We start from the raw sequence: 14,158 nt of genomic DNA, 5'->3' as shown, positions 1-14,158 counted from the left end.
AATCACCTAGCTGTGTGGCCTTGGGCAAGCCACTTAACCCCATTACCTTGCAAAAAAAAACTAAAAAAAAAAAGTAAATTCACTAAAATAATAGAAGGAACCTCAGCCCCATCCCTCCTTTACCAGTCTAGCACATAGTTTTCCAAGGTGTATGTCTGACTCCAGTCATGGACTGGTGGGTCATTCCTTAACCACTCCCTGCAGAGGAGGTGGGCTAAGCACCCTTTAAAGGGTCTGCCCCCTCTCTACCAAGATGCTAGCTCTTAACCCAACAATTCAATTATCTTTTTTTTTTTTTGCAAAGCAAATGGAGTTAAGTGGCTTGCCCAAGGCCACACAGCTGGGTAATTATTAAGTGTCTGAGACTGGATTTGAAACCCAGGTACTCCTGACTCCAGGGCCAGTGCTTTATCCACTACGCCACCTAGCTGCCCAAACCCAACAATTATCTTGTGTCTATAACCATTTTTTCTTCTTCTCCCCTTCCCCTTTACCATTTCTTAACTATCTTTGATATTCTCACCAGCCCAAGTAGCTGTTTTTTCATTGTTTAACTTCATTGTCTCTATCAAAACTCACTTTCTTTACCTTTCTACCTCCTTAAAGAATTCTGTGAATTAATTTGTAACTTTTTACAGTAACCTATGAATTAAATTTTATGGTTTTTCTTACCTTCCTGAGTCAGAGTACCTTGTAATTTCTTCACTGATAACTGAACCCCACTAACCCTTATAAGCTCATTCCCCATCTTCAAAGTGACTCCTTAAATTCCCAGAGGAATAGGAAGAATTGAGAACTGACTATCTAACCCAAGCCTTCCCAGATAAACTCAATCAATTCTGTAACAAACTCCCATTTGTATGTTGAATATTTGCTAAATATTTAAAAGAACTCAGACAGTTGGGTTAAGGTGGAAGCATAAACCTAAAGAAATTAAGAAAATCTAGTTCAGAGAGAAAGGACCAAAAAACATGAAAAAAAGATAAATAGTGAAGGCCAGGTTTGTTTACATTTCCTCTCTACCAGGTTTTTCCAGTTCCCTTAAGAGGGCTGGGGTATCTAATCTTTTCGATTAGCTCAAACCCCCACCAATTGTGTGCCCTTAATTTTAGACCCTGTACCCTAATTTCATGTAATCACCTAACAGTCAGAGTAATTTTTTCAAAGAAATATTTATTTTAAAGATATAAAAAGAACCAATATGCAGACACACTCCCTCAACTCCTGGGAGTCATAATCTCCCTTTATATCACTTCAGTCTCTTGAGAAGGGAGGAGAATAAAGCCTGGTACTACAAATTCCAAGCCCACAGCTCCCTGGACTCACATCCCAGTCCCCTGGTTTCTTTGAGTTTCCTTAGCAGTAACATCTTCCTAGAATCCTGCTTCCAAGATTGCTACCACTTGAACTCTGGCATCTGGGGACTCCATGACCCTGTGCTTAGATCTAAGAAGGTCAAATAAAACAGATTAAAAGTCCCCAAACCTATTTCTTCAAGTCATAGGGTCTAAAAAGGGGGGGGGCAGATATAAGGTAGCCCTCTCCCCACACCCAAGTTAGGCCATGGAGCTTGTGCAGTGAGTGGACAAAGCCAGAAATCCAGACTGTCCCAGTTGGATGTTTTTTAAAAAGCAGCCTGCTCTTATAAGAGCCAGAGGTTTTGAAAGAAGGTACTTCCACTCAGGTTGTAAGGAAATGCAGAATGTCTTCTCCCACAAAGAAAGGTCCTTGTGTCTCCCATGAGGGTATCTCCATATGGGAATCAGGATGATCTGAGTGCAAATCTTGTCTCTTATTAACTATGTGATCCTGTCTGTTAAGTGAGGCAGTTGAAATCTATGAATCCCAAGTCCTTTATACCTCTAAATCTATTATTCAACAAGTACCCTCTAATTCCTTTCATGGCATAAAACTGACTGTTCCCAAAGATTGAGGACTAGCCCAGATCAAAACCCTTTGAGGAAAAACTATCATTTCTTTTTTTCTTTTAAGGATTTTTATTTGAGTTTTACAATTTTTCCCCTAATCTTACTTCCCTTCCCTGACCCGCCCCCCCCACAGAAGGTAATTTGCCAAGTATATACATTGTTTCCATAGTATACATTGATCCAAATTGAATGTGATCAGAGAGAAGTCATATTCTCAAGGAAGAAACATAAAGTATTAGAGATAGCAAGATCAGACAATAATATATCAAAAATATCATTTCTCACAAATAACATTCATTTCTTAGATTCTTCCATGGATTCTTGATCTCACTAATGCAGATCTTAATGCTTCCAGGCTTTCTTGAAATGTGATTCTTGCTCATAATTCCTTCTTAAATATCCTTCCCCAATTAATGGATGCCTTTTTGTTTCTTTTCTTTTTTTAAATAAAATTTTACTAACAACTTTTGTTTTTCATCACCCAAAAGCCCCCACTGTATCCCTACCCTTCTTTCTGTTTCTTTTAATATCTTGAGAGGGTCATCTGTGATACTCAGGGTATTCAACTATCTCTCATTCTCTATAGCTAAAAGGCTCATCTTGGAATAAATCTTTTAATCTACTTCTCATGCCCAATGTATTTGATTGACTGCAGTCTACTTACTCCTACCATGTATTTTTTCATTGATTTTAAAGGTTGTATTTAAATTTTCTGTACCAGTCAAAGTTTATTACCTTGGGGAAGATTTTTTTTAATAGACTAGGTCCAGTAAGGAAAAAAACTGCTGATATTATTTCTGATATTAAACTTTTATTTGGGAGACCATCTTGATGGCTAGTGAAATCAAAGGTTAACAACCTATTGTGTAGCTGAAAGAAGAATGGGTACTGAAAAGGAGGACAGTTATTTATAGATTGAACTATCAATCTGAGGGGAAAGGGTAGAAATATACACTTACTAGCTGTGTGACCCTAGGCAAATTACTTAACCCTGTTTGTCTAAGTTACTTTCTTGGGGAAGAGTGAGGTTTGAAAGATGGAGAGGGATTATGGAATGACCAAATATATTATTTGAATGTAATGGAATATAAGGGATATAAAGAATGATAAAGATAAGGATTCAAAGAAATGTAGAAAATTTATTTTTTTTGCAACTCACACAGCTAGGTAATTACTAAGTATCTAAGACTGGATTTGAACTCCAGTTCCTCTGACTCTAGGGCTTATGTTCTATCCACTGTGCTACCTAGCTGCTCCATATAGAAAGATGACATAAAAATTGTTTAAGGATTCATTGATTAGGGCACTGCTGCTAATCATACTTAGCAATATTCAGAAACATTTTAATATACCTAATAATATATTTTAGTTGCAAGGTAGGACGGATACAATGGAATTTTGCATAGTTAAAGGGGAAGATGAAAAAAGAACAGAGGAATACAGAAAGATCTACATCAGTAAAACTTCAAACTAGGGATAATGCTGCCCCACCTCCCAAACAATTGAGAACATAAGGAAAACAAAATTCATCACATATATAACAATCAAAATAAATTTCCACATTGACCATGCCAAAAAATTTATCTTGTTCTGCATAAGTCTTTCAACTCTCTATTAGAAGGTAAGTAGCATGTTTCCTCATTAGTCCTCTAGAATCCTGGTTAGTCATTACACTAGTAATAGTTCAGCACAATATATTCCATCACATTTACATACCACAACCATTCTCCAATTTATGGAGACATACTCAGATTCCCATTCTTTGCAACCGCCAAAAAGAACTATAAATATTTTTTTAATATTTAGAATTTGTTTTGCTTAGATCTAATCCATTTCTTAATTTATCCTCCCTCAAATCCCCCCCTTTTCTTATTTCCCTGTTGAATGAAAACTATCTCTGTACTCAATGCTCTGTGTATGTGTTCTTCCTTCTATTGATCAGTTCAGATGAAAGTGAAGTTCAAGTCTCAGTTATTCCTTTTCACCCCCTCCTCTTTGTATAGCTGTCTACCTGTGCACCCTCATTATGTGAGATAATTTTTCCTAACCTTATTTTCCCTCTCCCCCACCCCTCTTTCTCTTCCTTTCTCTATTCTTTCAGGATTCTCAAGACATAGCAGAACCATTCCCAAGACTTGTGTAATTGAACTCTCTCTATGAACCCTGATGCTATCAAGACTCAGAGTAAACATATGCATCATCTCCCCATATTTGAATATGAGTAGTTTATCCTTGTCTAAACCTTTATCATTGTCCATTAATGTTAACCTTTTTATGTTTCTCTTTCACTCCTATGTTTGGGTTTTGAAGTTTCTCTGAAACTCTGGTTATTTTTATCAGGAATACTTAGAAGTCCTTTACTTCATTAAAGATTCACTTTTCTTCCCTAGAACAATGTACTCAGTTTTGCTGGGTATATTTTTCTTGTCTGGAAACCCTTGATCTTTTGGAATATCATGTTCCAAGTTTTCTACTCTTTTATAGCAGTGTATGCTAAATCATGGGTGATCCTCATAATTTACTTTTTTTTTTTTGACTGCTTGTAGCATTTTTTCTTTCACCTGGGAGTCTTAGATTTTGGATTTGATGTTGCTGGGAGTTTTCATTTTAGATTCACTTTTAGGAGGTGACCAGTGGATTATATTTCCACTTTTTTTTCCAGTTCAAAGAGATCCAGGTAATTTTAATTCTTGAAATGTGTCATAGCTTCCATATAATTCAGTGATCCTCAAATTTTCTCCCCTTATCTGTTAATAAGTCAGTTGTTTTTGCTGTGATCTACTTTTATTTTTTTTCAGTCTTTTGTTTTGGTTTTGAAATTTTTTGTTTCTTCATGGAGTTACTGGCTTCTCTATTCAGGGAGTTTGTTGCACAGGGTTTTGTACCTCTTAACCAAACTGTTAATTCCCTTTCCAATTCTTTATTCCATAGTTCTCATTTTGTTTCTAATTTTTCCTCAAGTGCTCTCATTCCATCCATAAAAAAATTTTTTTTAAACTATTTAAAAAAATTTTTGCTTCATCCCTAATAGGAATTCTAGTTGAGTTTGTGCCTGAGCTATGTTATTTCTGAGTCAGTGCTTGTAGATGTTTGGGAATCATTCACCATACCACAGTAGTTAGTTCTTTCTTTTTTGTTTGCTCATTCTTTTAGCCTACTCCCTGACATCAGATTTTATTTTAGAATTGGTCTTTGCTGCAGTTCTGGAAAGAAGGTCTGGGCCAGACATAGTACTGCTTTTTGGGGGTCTTGAGTTGGCAGCCAGAGGGGGAGTGGACAAGCATTTATAGATGTGCCGATCAGTGGGCTAAGCACTTTACAGATATTTCATTTGAGCCTCACAACAATCCTGTAAGGTTGGTACTATTATCTCCATTAGTTGAGGAAACTAAGACCAAAGGAGACAAAGTGACTTGCCTGGGTCTGTACAACTAGAAAGTATCTTAGGGCAGATTTAAACTTGGATCTTCCTGATTCTAGGCTGACCCCTGATCACTGAGACACCCAGCTACCTAGAAATGTTGGGTTATTCCAGGATCTCAGGGACAGACTGAGTGTTCCTAAAGGGATCTGATCCAGGGAAAAGTTGGAATGCTGCTTCCCTGGTCAGAGCTTTGCAAATTCCAGACTTGGTTTGGGATCTGAGCCAAAGAAAGCTGCTGTTGGGCTCTGCCCCCAGGGGCTAACTGCCTCTCAGCTTCAGTGCTGGAGGTTCCCTTGAGGTTCAGAATTCTTTCCCTGGCTATTCCTCTGTGGACTAGGATAGAGGTTCTACTTGAGTCTTAGCCCCCCCACCTCTGCTACTGCTGATGCTGATGCCTTCTTCGAACTCCCCCCAGGGCTTTCCTCTTCAGGAACCCACTGTAGTTGGCAGGGTCCCTTCTCATGCTATCCTCCATACACCACATGGGACTGGGTAGTGCATGAAAAAACTGTCCATTGGCATTCATCCTTGCCTCAGTGGATTAGTTCTGCAAGTACCTCTTGTTCTGGGTTACAGCTTCTTCCTGGGCACTAAAGTGTTCCCTACTCATCCCAATTTTCCCAAACCCCTTAGTGAGTCTTCTTATGCCAAGCTAGATGTGACTTTTTTTTTTTGGATTTTCCTATCAGGATTCAGCCCTGTGCATTTTACAGATATGCTAACAGAAACCCCAGCAGAGCTTACTGCCTTACTTTCTCTGACTCCACTGCTAACTAGAACAAAGTAAAGACAAATAGCTTTGAAAGATTTAAGCCAAATCAACAAGCATTCATTTAGCAGTTATTTTGTTCCAGGAACTTAAGAATGCTGATCAATGCTAGGACCAACTACAATTCCAGAAGAAAAATGAAGAAACATTCTACCCACCTCCTGATAGAGAAGTGATGGACTAAAGATGCAGAGAGAACATATATTTTGTGACATGTTCAATGGAAGAAATTTTTTTTTTGTTTGGCTATGCATGTTTATTAGAGATTTTGAGTTAATTTTTTTCTTTTTTATTTGGAAGCCGAGAGAGAGAGAAATTAAATGTGTGTTAATAGAAATAAAAAAGATAGGAAAGGATAAAACAAAGTAAAATATTAACAAAGGGGAAATTGAGTGAGATCACATGGGATTTGAATAATGAAAATTTAACTGGGGTTCCTGTTCATTTGTAGAAGATATTCCTCATTAAAGGAGACTAGTTAACCAACTCAACCCTTCAGTTAGCCTAGGAATTATCATTCTTTACCAATGAGGAGAGTCTTATGCAAATAATTCTGAGCTCTAGGTTACAAAAATCTTAGATATGCAAAGGAATTTAAGAACCATTGAGTTCAAACATTCACAGGAATCCACTCTGCAGTACTAATAATCTCTGAGGTCTCCTGTAGCTAAGAATATTTTTATTTTTTTCCCTCAATTACTTGCAAAGGTAGTTTTAAACATTAATCCATTTTGGAAGTTTATGAGTTCCACATTTTTCTACCACCCTCTCTTCCCTCCCCTCTCCCCATAGCATTGAACAATCTGGTAAAAATTGTACATGTACACTCATGTTTAATATTAGACATGTTGTGAAAGAGGAATTAGAACTAAGGGGAAAAATATGAGAAAGGAAAAAACAAAGAAATTTTAGAAAATGAACATACTTTTACCTTCTTTCAGACTCCATTGTGGTCTTTTGTTTGTTTGCTTGTTTTCTGAATGTGGATGCCATTTTCCTTAAGAGGTCTCTTAGGATTGTCTTTGATCATTAAACTGCTGAGAGGAGGTGAATCCTTCATGGCTGATCATCTCACAATGATGTCTTTGATATGTACAATGTTCTCCTGGTTCTGCTCCCTTCATTCATTATCAGTTTATGCAAGTCTTTCCTGGTTATTCTTTTTTTTTTAAAGTGAAAGATTTTATTTATTTTGAATTTTAAAATTTTTCCCCTAATCTTGGCTGCCCCTTCAAGTTAGCCTTCCTCCTACTAGGAGAACTCCTCAGGATAAACTTTTCCTGACTCCTCTATTTGCTCCTCATAACATCTCTAGCTGGTCACTGTCCCTCCTGTAGTTTAGCGCTCAGAAACAGGAACAACACAAGTGAGTGAACCAAGGTGGCATTCAGCTGGACTTGTTATCCCCCAGCACACCGGACACCGGATTCCATTTGATTCAGCCTAGGTTTCATCTCATGAACTGTCCTTTGTCACCTTTGTCACACATAGATCCTGTGCTCAAGTACTTGTATAATCTATATTTTTAATCTAACCTCATTCATTTCCCCTTATTTTATGAGTATTGAGGAAGGAAACAAACTTTTATGTAGTGCCAATGATGTGACAGACAGGCACTGTGCTGCTTTACAAATATCATCTCATTTGTTCATCATACTATTCCTGGGAGGAAGGGTGTTGAATTAAATTAACTACAAATGCTAGCAAAGAAAATACAAAATCAAGCATAGTAAATTCATTTTTACAAGTAAAAAGAAGAGTGCTTTTCCAACAGAAGATCCAGGATTATATAAGTGTCTGATGTCAGATTTCAACTCCTACCTTCCTGACTCCAGGTCCAAGATTCAATTTTGTTCTGAAGTTATTTTAAAATTTTAAAAATTTTTTATTAAAAAGTACTTTTATTATATTCTCCCTATCTAGTCTTATTCCTACCTTTTGTAAGAATCTCAGATTAATTTTCTTTATGAAAAGATTTGATCATATGCCATCCAATAGGATTGCATCTCATCTTCCCTGTTCTTGGAAAGCCTTCTTCCCTCCACCCTTCACTGCCTCACCCTCTGTTTGTTTCTCCATGTCTATCTATTGAAATCCTAACCTCCTTCAAGATTCAGTCATACGTCTTCCATGAACTTACCCTGATCATTCCCAGAAACCCTGAGGGTCTTTGCCCAGTTTGATTTTTTTTAAAACTAGGTTGAAGAGGCCATTCCTTGCCTTATTTCTTTTTTACCTTAGACTTACTCTTTGAAAGGGTGCTGCCTCAGTCAAAATGAGATCTGTTAAAGACCTTAGCTTAAAAAAGGCCAAAGTCCCCCACTACAGCTGGGGCCAACTCCAGTCATCCTGATCCATATTGGCCATTGTCATCCTGATCCATAATTGACCATTGAACCCAGATGGCTTCAGAGGAGAAAATGTGCTGACTTTGCAGAGCCAATCCTCACTGAAATCCCATTCATTTGCATGTCATGGCATCACCCCTAATGTCATTATCTTCTTTGAGAATGAAAGACAAACAACAAAAACCCTAAATATTACCTCTGTTCCCAACTAAAAATTTCCTCATTTCCATGAAAAGTACTCTCATTTTTCCTTGTAAAAATGAATTTGCCATACTTGATCTTGTATTCTCTTTGCCAGCATTTGTAGTCAATTTAATTCAATAACTATTTCATGTATAAGAGAACTGACTTGAACTTCAGAAGGATCAGCTATTTTCCATTTTTGACTTTTGGGGACCCAAACTGTTAAGTGACTTGACTTTTTATTACACAGAAAGAAAGTATAAGTGATAGGTTTGTAATGCAAGACACTTTATCCAAGCCCAACATTCTTTTCACTATTCAGCTTAGTCTCTCAAAGATAAGAGTCCTTGCCTATAAGGAGACTATATTCTCCAGGTAGGAGGGTAAGGCATGTACACAGATAAGGATGAAAAGAGATAATATGTAATGGGAGTAGAGGCAAGTTCTAGACAAAGCACCTGGAAAATGTGAAGGAGAAGAATAATTTTTAGTTTTGGGCATCAGAGAAACTTCAGAGAAGAACTATCACATTAGTGGACCTCTGGAGAACAGATTGAAGAGAAAGTACCTTTCAGATATAAAAATGGCCCAGCTGAATGCACATCAGTCTGCTGAATACATCCGTCTGAGAAATGTCTGGTAGTCTAGTTTTGGATGTGGAGGGCATGAAATGAGTAAGACTGGGAAGATGTGATACTGGAGGACCTGAAAATGCCCATAATATAAAATAAAATATTATGGGCTAAAGAAAGCCACATTTTTGAGGAAGGAAATGACATGGTTAGACTTATACTTCATAAAGATAATTTGAAAGTTTTGTGAAACAAGGACTGAATAGGGTGCACATAGGAAAAACTAGAGAAACCATTTAGAAGTTTATTATAATAGTCTGGGTGAGAGTTGATGAGGACCTGAAACCCAGTGGCAACAATGGAAATAGAAGGGATTAACTAGATGTTCATTAGGATTTGATAATTGGCTTGTATGACAGAAAGGGGGGGGACAGAGAAAAAAGATTCAAAAATGATCCTTCAACCAAATCACAACTTCTGTGAGGATATAAAACAGAACATTGCCAGTCAACAAGAATTTGTTAAAAGCCTACTGTGTCTCAGGTACTGTGCTATGCTTGAGTTATTAAAGGAATGCAAAAGACAGTGCCTGGTTTTCAGAAGCTCACATTCTAATGGGGGACTCAGTTTGCAAATATAACTTTGAACAATCAAGATATAGAGGAGAAAATAAAGATAATCAACAAAGGGAAGGCACTAACTAGCATTAAGGAAAATTAGAAAAGGCTTCTAGAAGAAAGTGGGGGACTTGAAAGCTGGGACTTGAAAGAACCTAGGGAGGGGGCAGCTAGGTGGTTAGGTGGTGCAGTGGATAAAGCACCAGACCTGGAGTCAGGAGTATCTGGGTTCAAGTCCAGTCTCAGACACTTAATAATTACCTAGCTGTGAGGCCTTCAGCAAGCCACTTAACCCCCTTTGCCTTGCAAAAACCTAAAAAAAAAAAGTACCTAGGGAAGCCAGGAGGTAGAGCTTAAGGGGGAAAACATTCCAGGAATGGGAGACAGGTAGGGAAAATAAAGTCCAGAGTTGTCTAATTTATCTTTAGGCCTGCCTAGCACATTACTCTACACACAGCAGGCACCTAAACCTTGTGTGATGAATCAAATTGGCTCTGGCCTATAGTACCAGTTTATGGGAATGTTTTTGAATTCTGATTCTACAGCACTTTCATAGCTTTGTGTCACATCTATAGGTTCAGTTTGATTTAACAGATAAAGAACTGAGAACTGGGTTTATTTCTTAGGATAGTCATAAAATAACTTATTTCTGAAATGGAAATTAATCAGAATCAGATTAGAATGGGTGAGATTAGTCATCTGAAGACATATTACCTGTCTCCTGACAGAAGCAATGAATTTAGGATACAGATTGAGATATATTTTTTTATATAAACTCTGAGAATTTATTTTGCCTGACTATACATATTGATTATAGGAGGTTTTTTCCCCCTTCCTTTTTTTCTTTCATTTGGGAGTAGGGATGGAAAGAAAATAAATAAACCTCCAGAATCTTCAATGACCAACAGCATATAGTTCCAGAAGACTCATGAAAAAACATGTTTGCAGAGATATGACAGATTTAAGTTGACATGTTCTTTTGGACAAGGTCAATAAGGAAATTTGCTTTTCTTGCCTTGTTTACATTTAATTTACTATTTTTATATTAATATGCAAGTTTTGGTTTTGTTTTCTTTTAAATGGGGGAATGGTTTGGAGGGAAGAAAATAATTGCTAGTTGCAAAATAAAATAAAATGGGTGGAAATGCTTTACTAGAGATAGCAAGTTGTAACTAGATTTGAGTTTCATGTGTTTAACAATTATACTATATAATGGAAATGCTTGTTTTAATCCATAAATTTAAAATAAGTAAGAAAATTTTAATACTTTACATATAGAATGGGGATGGGAGAGACAATGCCCCAAAGTTGAGTTGACCTTTTCTGATTCATATTGACCACATGCTCCTGACTCAGTACTGGGTTCGGCTCTTAGAAATAATGAGAATGGAAGATGAGGATTTTATTGAGCAATAAACAGGAAGAGCTGATGATTTATATTAAAAGAATTGCCACATGATTTCTTCCCTTCTGGCTATTATTTCCAGTCATACACTTAAGGGAAAAAAAACCCTCTAAGCTTTTTATACAATACATATAGAAATATATATACATATATGAGCATACCTTCTCTTTCTCTTATTTGGTTATATAATTTACTCCCACAACAATGGGATGGGAGTTTAAAAGAACTGAAGAATGAAATCTGTCCTCAGCCCTCATCAGGAGCTAGGACCCCCCAGGACTGGACTGTCTGAGGTCCAGGGAGGGTCGGGCGCCCCTCTTTCTTGGGGCTGTGGCAGCGGCCCCCAAGTCCCACAGTCCGCGCAGTCTGGTGGGGGCCGGGGGCTGAGGCAGGAGAAAGGTCAAGTTCAGGCCGCCCCGCGGGATCCCGGCCAGTGGACTAGTCGCTGGGGTGGCTCCAGGCGGCCCGGGAAGTGGCCGCTGAGTGCCCGCGGGGCTGCCTCACTCCCACCTCGCATGATGGGGGGCTGCCGCGTGCATCCCGCTCAGCCCGAGGCGGGGGCCACCTTTGGCTTGGGGCCTGGCCCGCCCCCCTGCCTCCTCCTTTTCCCAGCCCCATCCTTTCCTCCCCCCCTCCTCTTTCCGCTCCCCTCCCGGGGCTCGGGCACGCGCCTCCCAGGCCGCTCTGCGCAGACTCGTGCGGCGGGCCCCGCCCCGGCTCGCCGAGTCGCAGAGCAAAGAATCCGAACACGTGGTGTACGGGCCACTGCTTGCAGCAAGTAGACCAGCGAGGCCCTGGAGCGCCTGCGGCCGTGCGGCGGGTGCGAGGTTGGAGAGGGAACGGCACCGGCGTCCTCCCAGCCCGCGGCTTGGGAGTGTCTTTTCCTGACGTCACACAGAGGGCAAAACCCGGGACAAGGGTGGAGGCGCACGACCTTCAGGCTGCCTATAGAGGGGGCAGCGCCGCCGCACTCCAGCAGGAGCCCGGATAGCTCAGTCGGTAGAGCATCAGACTTTTAATCTGAGGGTCCAGGGTTCAAGTCCCTGTTCGGGCGGAAGCTTTTTATTTTGAAAAGTTTCCTCTTTTTTCATTCTACAATTTGGGAAATGAAACTTCTAGTTTGAGGATAGGTCTGCCACGCTTCCTGCAACATTCTGGCTTCCTCAGGACGGCGTGACAAATTGTCTTCTCTAAGGTTCTGGGAGGATTTATTTTTAGTTTTTTTAATTAACATTTTTTTCTCTTGAAGATATTATTTACTTTGTTTTACAATTTTTTATTTTTGCTTTTTTTTGCCTTTTATTGTTAACAGTTTATATACTATTGGATCAATTATTTTTAAATTTCTTAATATGATTATATCTTATGTATGATATATACTATATATATATGTATATATATATATATATATATATATATATATATATATATATATATATATATATATAAATATATGAAGATTCTATTTATTTTGAGTTTTACAATTCCCCCAAGCCGCAGAAGGCAATTTGCCAAACTTTGCATTGTTTCCATGGTACACATTGATCCAAACTGAATGAGATGAGAGAGAAATCATATATAGGAAGATTTCTTTAAAGCCACACCAAAACGTGGCAAGTCTTTTCATGACTTTTCCCCAGTTGGGTGCCTTGCTATATAATAAACGTTTTCAGAAAATTTTACAGACCAAAACAGAGCTTTCGCCCGAACAGGGACTTGAACCCTGGACCCTCAGATTAAAAGTCTGATGCTCTACCGACTGAGCTATCCGGGCGCTCTGATTGCAGTTCCTTCCGCAGCTTACTTGTCATATTCCTAATGGACAATGGTTCTTTATATTTTGATTTGGAAACTAGGTTTCTATAGCAAATTAAAGGGCAAAAACCAATAGACCCCTTTCTTTTTGTTCTAAAGAAGACAATTAATAGAATTCTAAGCTTCTTCTTTTTTAACTTAGACCTAGATTCCTCAGACCCATTTCCTGTTTGGTCAGCAACCAAAGAAAACATTTGAAACCTAACTCCTTGAAATCAAAGCCAGAGCAGAAAATGAAAGAAAAACACCCACAAAGATGACATTCTCAGAACCGAATTTAGACACAGATTTGCATCTTCTTCTCACCCCAGTTCCTCTACCTTCCTTCTACCCTTTCTAAGGCAATTAATTATATATTTTAAAAAATAATTCACTGAGTTAAATGTGCAGGACTTTTTTTTAGTAAAGAATGTAAAATATGCCAATTTACTAAAAACAAATTTTCATTTCTCAGCATATCATTTTGACATGCTCCCAATGAGGAGAGAGGACATGCATTTGTTCTAGGATAATGGGGGCTAAACTTAGCAGGTAAATAAAATTTGAGAAGATTAAGTGAGATAACTCTGAAAATTGTAAGGCTTTAGCTTAATGTTATTGATTATTATTGTTGTTATTATTTTTGTGAATGCAAAGGTAGTTGGATAGCTGGGTTGAAACTGGGATCAAAATAACTCCAGCAAGGACTACAGTCATTTTTTTCCCCTAGGCAAGTTGTTATTGGCAAGGCCCACTCTGCAGATGGTTTACTCAGAGGCCCATGGATCAGAAAAGACAAAATAAAGTACAAAACATTCAGAGGGCCAGCCTTGTCATTGTAGCTACTGTCTCTAATCCATTACTTCCTCTGTAGGGAACTGTTCTTGTGTTGTCTTTCCTATTGGAGTGAAAACCTTTGAGAGAAGGGACTGTCCTTTACCTTTCTTTTATCCCCAAAACTTAGTGCAGAGATTAGTAAAAAGCTTAATAAATGCTTATTGACTGTCTGACCTTACAGGCTTTAATGTTAATTGGAAGAATCGACAAGAAAATTCATTTTTATTCTGACCTTGTTTGTTGTTCAGTCGTTTTTCAGTCGTGTCTGACTCTTCCTGACC

General features: G+C 38.4%; 2 non-coding genes across 2 annotated transcripts; one reads left to right on the top strand and one right to left on the bottom strand.

Moving 5' to 3' along the window:
* Positions 1 to 12,227: 12,227 nt before the first annotated feature.
* Positions 12,228 to 12,300, top strand: TRNAK-UUU (transfer RNA lysine (anticodon UUU)). Its single transcript has one exon. It is a non-coding gene; the product is annotated as a tRNA-Lys (tRNA).
* A 647-nt stretch (positions 12,301 to 12,947) lies between these two features.
* Positions 12,948 to 13,020, bottom strand: TRNAK-UUU (transfer RNA lysine (anticodon UUU)). Its single transcript has one exon. It is a non-coding gene; the product is annotated as a tRNA-Lys (tRNA).
* Between the last annotated feature and the right edge of the window lie 1,138 nt (positions 13,021 to 14,158).

The sequence above is a fragment of the Macrotis lagotis genome, chromosome 2, assembly GCF_037893015.1.
Source record: "Macrotis lagotis isolate mMagLag1 chromosome 2, bilby.v1.9.chrom.fasta, whole genome shotgun sequence".
Taxonomy (NCBI): Eukaryota; Metazoa; Chordata; class Mammalia; order Peramelemorphia; family Peramelidae; genus Macrotis; species Macrotis lagotis.
Note: the sequence above shows the minus strand (reverse complement) of the source record. Positions and strands in the feature narration are given on the sequence as shown.